An 11,913-nucleotide genomic window follows, 5' to 3' on the forward strand; every position below is an offset into this window, starting at 1 on the left:
AAGTGTCTATTCATGTCTTTTGCCCATTTCTTCACTGGATGATTTGTTTTTTGGGTGTTGACATTGATAAGTTCTTTATAGATTTTGGATATTAACCCTTTATCTTATGTGTCCTTTGCAAATATCTTCTCCCTTTCTGTTGGTTGCCTTTTAGTTTTGCTGATTGTTTCCTTCACTGTGCAGAAGATTTTTATTTTGATGAGATCCCAGTAGTTCATTTTTGCTCTTGTTTCCCTTGCATCCAGAGACGTGTTGAGTAAGAAGTTGCTGCAGCCAAGATCAAAGAGGTTTTTTCCTGCTTTCTCCTCGAGGATTTTGATGGCTTTGTGTCTTACATTGAGGTCTTTCATCCATCTTGAGTTTATTTTTGTGTATGGAGTAAGAAAGTGGTCCAGGTTCATTCTTCTGCATGTCGCTGTCCAGTTTTCCCAGCACCACTTGCTGAAGAGACTGTCTTTTTTCCATCAGATATTCTTTCCTGCTTTGTCAAAGATTATTTGGCCATACATTTGTGGGTCCATTTCTGGGTTCTCTATTCTGTTCCATTGATCTGAGTGTCTGTTCTTGTGCCAGTACCATACTGTCTTGATGATTACAGCTTTGTAGTATAGCTTGAGGTTCAGGATTGTGATGCCCGCTGCTTTGGTTTCCTTTTTCAAGATATCTTTGACTGTTCAGGGTCAGAAAGAGAGAGAATCTTAAACAGGCTCACACTCAGCCTGGGACCCAATATGGGGCTCCATGCCCTGACCCTGGAATCATGACTTGAGTCAAAATCAAGAGTAGGATGCTCAACCAACTGAGCCCACTCAGGTGCCCCTAGGGTGCCATTTTTAAAGTACTGGAGAAAGATGAGTTGAAATTAAAAAATAAAAGAAATATATATATATATATATATGTATATATATATGTGTGTGTATATATATATATATACACACACATATATATATATATATTTCTTTTATTTTTTAATAAATATGTATGTGTATGTGTATTTAATAAATATGTATATGTATGTATGTATATATATATGTGTGTGTATATATATATATATACACACACATATATATATATATACATACATATACATATATATATACATATATATGTATATATATGTATATATATATATATTATAATCATTACACAGATAAAAAAAAGAATTGGAAAAAATTCAAAATTCATTGTGAAAAATATTCTCAGTACAGTATCTATAGAAGAAAACATCCTTACCTTGACAAAGCCATTTATTACAAATATAAGGCTAATGTCAAGACCATGATGAAAGACTTAATATTTTTCTCCTAAGTCTAGAAATAGCGCAAAGCTTGAACTGATGACTTTTATTCCATACTTTACTGGATTTACTGGTCAAGGTAATGGGAGAGGGGAAAAAAAAGCCCTAAAGAGTAGAAAGTAATAGGTAATACTGTCCTTAGCCACAGATAACACAAGGTTTGTATAACATGTATGTAACCTAAAAATAAAAACCAACAAATAAACAAATTTTACAATGTTACAGATAGGTCAACAGAAATAAAAGGCAATTTTTAAAATTGTTTTCTTTTTTTTTTAAAAATTATTTAAACCCAAGTTAGTTAACATATAGTGTAATAATGATTTCAGGGGTAGAATTTAGTGATTCATCACTTACATATAACACCTAGTGTTCATCCTAACAAGTGCCTTCCTTAATGCCCATCACTCATTTAGCCCATCCCCCAGCCAACATCCCTCCAGTAACCCTCAGTTTGTTCTCTGTATTAAGAATCTCTTATGGTATGCCTCTCTCTCTGTTTTTATCTCATTTTTCCTTCCCTTCCCCTACATTCTCCTGTTTTGTTTCTTAAATTCCACATATAGGTGAAATTGTATGATATTTATCTAGATTTTTTTTTCTTATACAAGTAGTCAATGAATATTCAAAAAGGATGTTCAACATATTAATCATGGAAATGTAAATAAAACCAAAATAAATTCCCATTTTACATCCATTACAATGACTAAAATTTACATTACTGATAATATCAAATAGTAGTGAAGAAGTGGGTTAGATAAAACTTTCATCCTTGCGTGGTAGGATTGCAAAATAATAAACCATGTCAAGAAAGAGTTTGGTAGTTTCTCAAAATGTTCACCATATGACCCAGCAATTCTACTCTGAGGTAATTAGTCACAGGAAAAAAAAAAAAAACAACTTTTAAAAAGACAAACAATAGCCACATAGGTGAATAATTATAATAACTATATTTAGACAAGTCAAAAATCAGAAAATGTCCAAATAAAGGAATAAATTCATTTTCATGCAATAGAGTATAACTCAGGGGGGAAATAAAAGGAAAACATTATTGATACAGTTACAGGGATAAACCTCAAAAACATTAAGCTGACCAAATAAGGAAGACAGAGAGACAAATTAACATTTTCTCTTATATGAAGGTCAAAAATCAACAAAATACTTTCTAGTGATAGAAATCAGACCTGTGGTTTCCTGGGGAAAGAGGCTGATGAGAAATGCTAAACTGACTCCAATGGCCACAAGAGATTTTTCTGTGTTATAATGATCTATAACTTGTTTGGAGGGCAAATATATGGGTCCATAAATTTATCATAACTCATAGAATTGTACACTCACATTAGGTACAACTTAAATTATTCCTCTACAAATTTGATTTAAAATGCCGGCATAGAAGTCTTCTTAATCTTTTAAATTTATTTAATTTTTTTTCATCTTTGAGGATAAGTGCATATGCTAATATCCCTTATACAGTCAAAATCTTGTTTGAAAAATATACTTGGAGTAGAACTTTTTTCTTGATAATCTCTTCCTTTTGCTCTTGTTTAAATCTTATGGGGAAAGTTTTTAGTTCTTAAATTCTTTCAAACAGAAATAATATTATATGTCCTATTTTCCAGCCATCTAAGTACATAAAATAATTTTATTAAGTTGTCAGCCCATATCTAAGCTATCAAACTCATAACATGGGTGAAAGGAAATATCATTAGCATTTTCCTACAAACCATTTCACATGGTGAAAACTCCAGAACCGACTATCAATTTTCGTGAGAGGTCCACAGTAGGAGACTAGAAAATACAATATGTGAGAACATATGGCAATACTTACATAAATGAAATACAGCCTATACAGATGGTTTCCTTAGAGAATAGAGTGGCATGCTTGGGTTGTTTTTTGTAGTCAGTCTGCTCCAAGATAGAGTGTGGTATTGAGTGAGAGTTGGCACTAGTAACTTAACGGTAGAAGAAAAAATCTATAAAACCCATATGGGTAACTTTGTTTAAAAAAATTTTTTTTAATGTTTATTTATTTTTTTGAGAGAGACAGAGAGACAGAGCATGAGTGGGGGAGGGGCAGAGAGAGAGGGAGACACAGAGTCCAAAGCAGACCCCAGGCTCCAAGCTGTCAGCACAGAACGGGGCATGGGGCTCAAACGCAACAACCGTGAGACCATGACCTGAGCTGAAGTCAGATGCTTAACTGACTGAGCCACCCAGGTGCCCCTATATTGGTAACTTTGAATACACCTTCTTTCTAGCTGGAATCCTCAAGTTTGTTTAGCCAGCTCTTCCCAACAGATTTTCTAATAAAGGTAAAAATAAAAAATAATAATCCGTAGTAATTCTAAATGGTGCCGGAAGATGTGTAAAGTTTTTCAAAAACTGACAAATCACAAATTAGGTAAAGACTAAAGCTCTAAGCAAATTTATAGAAGTGTGAAATAAAGAAAGCCAAACAAAATTACTATTCTATTCTTTCAGGCATATGTACTTGTGGCTGTTTGTGATCTGTCATGTGTCTTCAACTCTCTCACCTTCACACGGATACTTTCTGGAGTCACCTGTGAATCTCTGCTGCAGGGCTTCTTCTCGATGACCTGAGTAGGCTCAGCACAAGAAAGACCAACTGAAGTTGCCTTAGAGTCCATGCCCCTAGAAGAAGTCCTCCTTACAGTGCTGAATGAGAGTTTGGCATTTAAATACCCACTCCCTTGCCTTTCATGGAAATAATTCTGAGTAAGGTTCTCTACACTGGCTCTTAGAATCGCCAGTGGAACCAGGGTACTCCTTTGTCCACAGTTGCTAAATTGCTTAATAACATGCTCTTTATTGGTTTCCTTCTTCCTGTCTCACTTTCCCACTCCATTAACAGTGTTAACTGAGATCCATTCCCAACTAACTAATCATACTCATATCATTGTCTTGGTAACTGCTTTTCAGGTAGATAAAAGACAGTTACCTAAAGAAAAGGAAAAGTACTAAAAGTTACATACATTTTTGTAATTGAAATATTTCTAATTGCAAAGAAGGTGTACATAAAGTCTGGATAATTTCATGCCTCTGACTTCTAAGCAAAAAACACAAAATCAATATTTCCTAAGAAATGTAATTGAGGGAAGACATTGTAAGATAAAATCTATCTCATTTGAAAGTTTAGGCAAAGGTGAGGGGTCATTTTTCATTGAAAGTTCTATAAATATGAATGGCTTTCTTTCTTTCTTTCTTTCTTTCCCCCTCCTTCTCCTTCTCCTTCTCCTTCTCTTTCTCCTCCTTCTCCTTCTCCTTCTTTCTCCTTCTCCTTCTCCTTCTCCTTCTCCTTCTCCTTCTCCTTCTCCTTCTCCTTCTCCTTCTCCTTTTTTAATGTGGCTTGAGCATGGATCCTGGTTCCTGCTTCGGGTTCTTTGTCTCCCTCTCTCTGCCCATCCCCTGATTGCACTCTGTCTCTTTCTCTCTCTCTCAAAAATAAATAAACATTAAAAAATTAAAAAAGAAATGTGACTTGAAATTAAGTCAGTTCTCTGGGTGTCTCTTCTCTTTTGCCTTCAATGTGACTTAAAGGACCATCTGTTAGCCACCCTCTCATTCCCCCCACTCAGCTTCCTGCTTGTTCCTTCCAGTTATTCTTTTCCAGAAGTCAGCCAAGACAAGATTCCACATGCACTACTCCACTGTAGGCAGGAGGGTCAAATGGGCTGTCACTCCATTTCCTTTGTCATTGATCGGAGAAGCACTATGATGGCCTTTGCTTAATAAGTAGTGACACCTAAGAGTTTATCTTGGGTTCAGGGCAAAAGAAGCCCCAAAAGTCTATTAGCTAGGTCATAGAGTCCAATTTAGTTCACCAAAATTTTGCAGTGTAATTTGTAGCTAATAGCACAGGTAGCAATTAGGCTTTGCTTATTTTTGCCTTTGATATTTTTTGTTGTGTAGGGGCATAGAAAAATAAGGGAAATGGGAAATGTAGGATCAGGTATAAGTGCTTGTTTGCTTGCAAAATATGGAAGAAATTGGAAAATATTTCTCTCAAGAAGAGGGCAGGTAACCAGGTGTTGTTTGTAAGTAATGAATCACTAAATTGTACACCTGAAACTAATATTACACTGTATGTTATCTAACTGGAATTTAAATAACTTAAAAAAACAAGACAAAAAGATGAGGGCAGGTAGGCAAGGAGACAAAGGAGACACAACATTGAGGAGTCCTGGAGAAAAATGTTCTGCACTCTATTTTTCTATTGAAGTTCTGTGGAAATAACAAATGTCACATAAGTTTTCAGGGCCAGAGAGAAAAATAGGAGTAATTGCAAGACTCTGTCAAAGGTATGGCTTACAGTGAACCTGAGTAATAGACCTCTGGGTGTCATACAGGAATTTCAGTAAGTAGAAAGGACAGAATAATTTCTGCCTCCCAGAATAACACATACAAGGAAAAGTGATTCTGGGCCTGAAAAGACAGGCAGAAAAGTATCAAACATAATGGTGAATATTTCAGCGGATATTTCAGTTCATTAAGTCATCAAATATTAATGGATCAACTACTATGCAGTAATACTATTCTAGATGCTAGGTATATAGGCAGTGAGTAAAGTATAGGACATTGGATAATGATATTTTATTGGAAAAAAAGCAAGGGGCATAGGGAAAGCTGGATTTGGGATTAACAATTGTAAGTAGAATACTCAGAAAATGTCTCACTGAGAAGGGTAAATTTAAGAAAAGATGAAAAGGAAGTGTTGAGTGATAAAAGCAAATCACTAGCAAAGGCTTTGAGGAAGCATGCATAGGATGCTCCATGAACAACAAGGCAATTAGTATGGCTGGATGAGAGGAGAAATTGAGGTTAGAGAAATACTGAAGGTTCTTCTAAGGAGTTTACATATTATTTTGTGTTAAAACAGACATCATTAGAGACATCAAAGCCAAGGGTTAACATATACTGATTTCAAATATATGGAGATCAATTTGGCTCTTGTATTAAGAACAGAATGTGGAGAAGGAAGGTGAAAACAGAGTGAAAAATTTGTAGGTTATTACAATAATTCAGATATAAGAAGAAAATCATTTGGAATGAATAGTAACAGTAAGGAGTGGCATGGCATTCTCATTACAATTGGAAGTAGAGTCCACAAGTTCTGCTGACATATTGGAAGTGGAATGTGAAACAGATAAGTAAAAGATGACTCTATCTCTTTCGTCCTGAGGAACTGAAAGTGGTTTTAATTATTGGGGATAGGAAGACTGTGGGTGTAACATAGGCTGGAGTGGGTAGGTCAGATCAGGAGTTTGGTACTGACATCCCACTTTAGCTGGGCAACCTTACTTTTATCTCTAAACTTGGGTGATAAGGAAACTTCTTTTGCCCTTTCCAAACTGTAGTAGTTGACTCTCACACCATGACTCTAAATTAATTTAAGAAGGCTTAAGTTGGGAATAACTTGATTGGTGGGGGAGAAGTTATGTTTAGTGTAAAAGGGAAGTAAGTTATTCAAACAGAACATTCTTCATGAAAAATATTCTTACTGGTTGTAGCTGAACAAACCAATTCTTACTAAGTTCCCTGATGAGCTTAACGTCATAAATCCAATGGGGAGGACATCGTTTAGTCTTTGCCTTAACTTGATCCTCTCAGTAAAATTTTTTGACAAGGTTGATTGTTTGTAATTCCTAAAGCACTGTCTTATGTCCGTGACCCACATTCTTCAGATCTTTGACCATTCCTTTTAGTTTATATTGCATACTTACCACCTACCATTTGGTAATTCATGGTAGACATTTCTCAAGTATTAGTGCTATTTTATTTAAAAAATAAACTCTTGGGGCGCCTGGGTGGCTCAGTCGGTTAAGCGTCTGACTTCGGCTCAGGTCGTGATCTCGCGGTCCGTGAGTTCGAGCCCCGCGTTGGGCTCTGTGCTGACTGCTCAGACCCTGGAGCCTGTTTCAGATTCTGTATCTCCCTCTCTCTCTGACCCTCCCCCGTTCATGCTCTGTCTCTGTCTCAAAAATAAATAAACGTTAAAAAAAATTAAAAAAAAATAAGCTCTTAGATTATCTTATTTCTTGTTTAGCTCAATAGTTTCTGCCACTATTATAGCTTGATTGCTATTGAAGCTAAATCTATAACACTTATTTTTCATTTGAGTTCAAACTGGAGTTTGAGCCAATTGGAATGGTCCCCTTTGGCACGTTCTTCAGCCATCTTTATCACTTTTTTCCTTCCAGATAAGTTTTTGGACTACATTGCTCAAATGAATGGTGCATAAATGTTAAATTCCCTCTAAAGTGTATCAATTTACACTTTTATCAGTGTAATAAATATATGAAGAATAAATATATGAAGAAGCTTGTTTGTTTGTTTTCTTCCCAATCCAGACTGTTACCACTTTTAATATTGAACAATTTGAACTAAATGTATCTTAATTTCATGTTTGTGTTACCAGCTTGCATATAATTTTTGTTAGTTACTTGTATTTATGCTTTGGCCTCTTTTCCCCTATTGAATATTTATATTTTCTGATTTTTAAAAATCAGTGCATTATAAGTAGATAATCTGGTCTCTGTTGAAACTATATTCTTGGGGCACCTGGGTGGCTCAGTCGGTTGAGCGTCCGGCTTTGGCTCAGGTCATGATCTCACAGTTTGTGGGTTTGAGCCTCGCATCGGGCTCTGTGCTGACAGCTTAGAGCCTGGAGCCTGCTTCTAATTCTGTGTCTCCCTCTCTCTCTGCTCCTCCCCCACTCATGCTCTGTCTCTCTCTCTCTCCTTCAAAAATAAATAAAAACATTAAAAATTTTTAAAAAAAGAAACGATATTCTTTTGATTATTTACATAGAAGTGAGAAGTGAAAATAACTATATCTAGATTTTTCATATAAGCTCAATTTCAGATATTACCAGTAGATTGCTAGATATAGTTTAGCTCAACAAGAGAGAATCCTCAAAAAAAAAAAATTAGGTAGGAGAGAAAGAAGTAAAGGGAAATACTGCTTGTTGATTGGAACTCACTTATGTGGACACTAGGGAAAGAGTTACCTTTTTTTTGTTCACTTGAAGTACTCTTTTAAGTGCCAGGGGGGTGCCCCGGTGGCTCATTTGGTTAAGAATCTGGCTCTTGATTTCTACTCAGGCCATGATCTCATGGTTGTGAGATTGAGCCCTGCATCAGGTTCTGTGTTGAGTGTGGAGCCTGCTTGGGATTGTCTCTCTCTCTCTCTCTCTCTCTCTCTCTCTCTGTGTGCGTGTGTGTGCGCGCCCCTCCCTCTCTTTCCTTCTCTCTCTCTGCTCATATCCCTCTCAAAATAAACATTAAAAAAATAAAAATTAATAAAAGTGCCAGAAATACATACAAATTTAGCACTGCCAAATTGAAGTTGTTATATATAATAATCACATTTAGATGTTGACTATACATTTCCTACTTTTACTATAAAATAATTTCTTCTATGTTTTTTACTGTAGTATATAATTCTATAAAATAATGGACCTTTTAATGACCTGGGTTATTTTGGTTCTGTATAATTTTTAATGTTCTGTTTAATGGGATTAATTTTTGCATTATAGAAATTTTCAGAACTTATTTTCTCATTATCCAAACTATGCAGGAAATGTCACTTACATTAATTCTTAACTACTTATAAAAATAATAGTGTGATTCTAATTGTCTTAATAAAATTGATTTAGTCTTAATTAAAATACCTTCTAGGAAAGATATTGCTTAGGTCTATAAGCATTTTCTTCATATTGGAAGGGACAGAAACGTGTTATGTATTTTTAAATTGGAAAACAGTGTTTGGGAATAAATACATTTATCCTTTTACTAGGTTGACATTCCTAGATAATGTGATGACTGTTGCAGTTTATAATTAGTTCTTGAAAGAACACGTGTGATAAGTTATCTTAAATACTGAAAATACCAGAAATGATAATTATTGTTTTCTTTCTTATAATGCCATTTTCATACCCCCTTTACTCATATTTTATTAAAAGAAAGATATCATAACAGTTAAGATATTGCCTTTTTGTATTCTAAAGTTTACTACTCTTTACTTTGATTTGCATAAATATTATTTTGTTATATCTGTAAGTGAATATTTTTGCTAATTATAATCTTTCCCAATGGTAATTTAGACATCAGGTAATAGAAAAATAATATCTAGCATCTAAGGAGGAACTTGGCTTTTGAGCTATATGTTTATCAATACAGTTCTTACAGTATTGCATGTTTTCCTTTGTGGTGAGATATTTGTATGCAAACCATAAATTCCTTATAGTATACATTTGGCCTTTGAACACTGCAAGGATTCAGGGTACCAAGCCCTCCTACATTTCAAAATCCACATATAACTTTTGACTCTCCCAAAACTTTGCCTATTCCATACCTAATAGCCTGGTTTTGACTGGAAGACTTACCAATAACAGTTGACTAACACACATGTTTTATGTTATATGTATTATATTACTTTATTCTTAATATGCACTAGAGAAAATTGTTTTTAAGAAAGTCATAAGGAAGAGAACATACATTTACAGAACTGTAAATCTGTGTATAAGTGAACTTGTGCTGTTCAAACCCATGTTTTACAAGGATCAACTGTATTTTTCTTTCTCTTTTTACCTCCTGTATTTTGCATGTCCCCTCCAGGCCACCACACTTCACCCAATGCCCATCCCAGTGCCTAAATAATATGAGGTGCTCAATAATTTTGAATGAGTTGGTATAAAAACAAAATTACAATCCAGAAGCTAAAAAAACTATTGGCGAATTCACAGTGGAGAAGGCAGATATCACTGTTAAAACAAATAGCTAGTATAAGAAGTAGAAGATTATTAAGCAGTTTAGTTTTCAGCTGATTTAAATCTAAGGGACTGGAGCTTGTAATAAATATCCGATATCAGGGTTAAAAGAAACTTCTCCTGCATTAGACTCTAAGCTTTTTGTACCTGGAGAAAATGTACTATTCGTAATTGTGTTCTCAGTACTTTGAAGAATCTTTTTTTTTTTTTTTAAACTTTTATTTATTTTTGAGAGAGAGACAGAGCACGAGTGGGGGAGAAGCAGTGAGAGAGGGAGGCACAGAATAGGAAGCAGGTTCCAGGCTCTGAGCTGTCAGCACAGAGCCTGACGCGGAGCTCGAACTCATAAACTGCGAGATCGTGACCTGAGCCAAAGCCAGACGCTCAACCGACTGAGCCACCCAGGCGCCCCATGCTTTTAGTACTTTGTACAGTGAGTGAGTGGTGCATTCTAGTGCTAACTGAATGATTGTGGAGGGCAGAAGGGAATGAGGGAAATAAGCAGGGAAAGAAGAAAGGGATCCCATACATTAGGAGTCACTTTTCATTCCTTCCTTTCTTTCGAAACTCTTAATAACAACTAATATACTTTCTGTCTCTTTGGGTTTGTTTTCTGGACATTTTATATAAATGAAAATATACAATGTGTAGCTTTCTGTGTCTGGCTTTCACTTAGCATAGTGCTTTCAAGGTTCATCCATGTTATAACCTGTATTATAGGTTGTTTTTTGTTTGTTTTTGTTTTTAATGACTGAATATTTCATCAAATGGATGGGCAACATTATGTTTATCTATTGATCAATTGATAGATATTTTGAGTTGTTTTCACTTTGAGGATATTATGAGTAATGTTATAATAGTAATTTATAAGATTTTGTGTGAAAATGTTTTTTATTTCTCTTTGATATATACCTAGGAATACAATTGCTGGTTGTATGGTAGCAGTATGTTTAACTTTTTTGAGGAATTTTCCAAAGTGGTTACATAATTTGTATTCTCACTAGCAACGTCTGACAGAATTTCCCCACATCCTTGCCAAAACTTATTATTGTCTGTCTTTTTTATATTAGCCATCCAAGTTGTGTGTAAAGTGGTATCTTACTGTGGTTTTGGATGGCATATTCCTAATGACTGTTTGAGCATTTTTTCATGTGCCTGTTGGCAATTTCTATATCCTCACTAAACAAATATTTATTTATTCCCTTTGGCTATATTTTTTATGAGTTGTCTTTTATTGTTAGTTGTAAAAGTTCTTTATATTATAGATACCAAATGGTTATCAGACACACAATTTGCAAGCATTTCCTCCCATTCTGTAAGTAGTATTTTCATTTTCTTGATCATTTCCTTTGAAGCACAAATGTTTTTAAATTTAATAAAGCCTAGTTAATCAAATATTTCCCTTTCCACTTGTATTTTTATAATTATATCTAAAATATAATTGTCAAATATAAGGTCATGATGATTTACTCCTATTTTTTTCCTAAAATGTTACAGTTTTAGCTGTTACATTTTATTTTTAATTAATTGGTAATTACTTTTTGTGTATGATGTGAGCTAGGCAGCCAACTTCTTCTCCCTCTCTCTCTCTCCCCCTCCTTCTTCTTTGTTGGATGTGGATAAGCAGTTTTCCAAGCACGATTTGTTGATATCCATCTGTTTTATGGACTGTCCTGACACTCTTGTCAAAAATTTTATTATTATAAAATTGACCATGAATATAAGTTTGGCCTTTGGGGTCTCCATTCCATTGATCTCTCTATATGTTATATAAAATACATATTACCACACACCTTGATTATTGCAGATTTGAAGTAAGTTTTTAAAT

The sequence above is a fragment of the Panthera pardus genome, unplaced genomic scaffold (genome assembly GCF_024362965.1).
Source record: "Panthera pardus isolate Hobbes unplaced genomic scaffold, ASM2436296v1 HiC_scaffold_13, whole genome shotgun sequence".
Classification (NCBI taxonomy): Eukaryota; Metazoa; Chordata; class Mammalia; order Carnivora; family Felidae; genus Panthera; species Panthera pardus.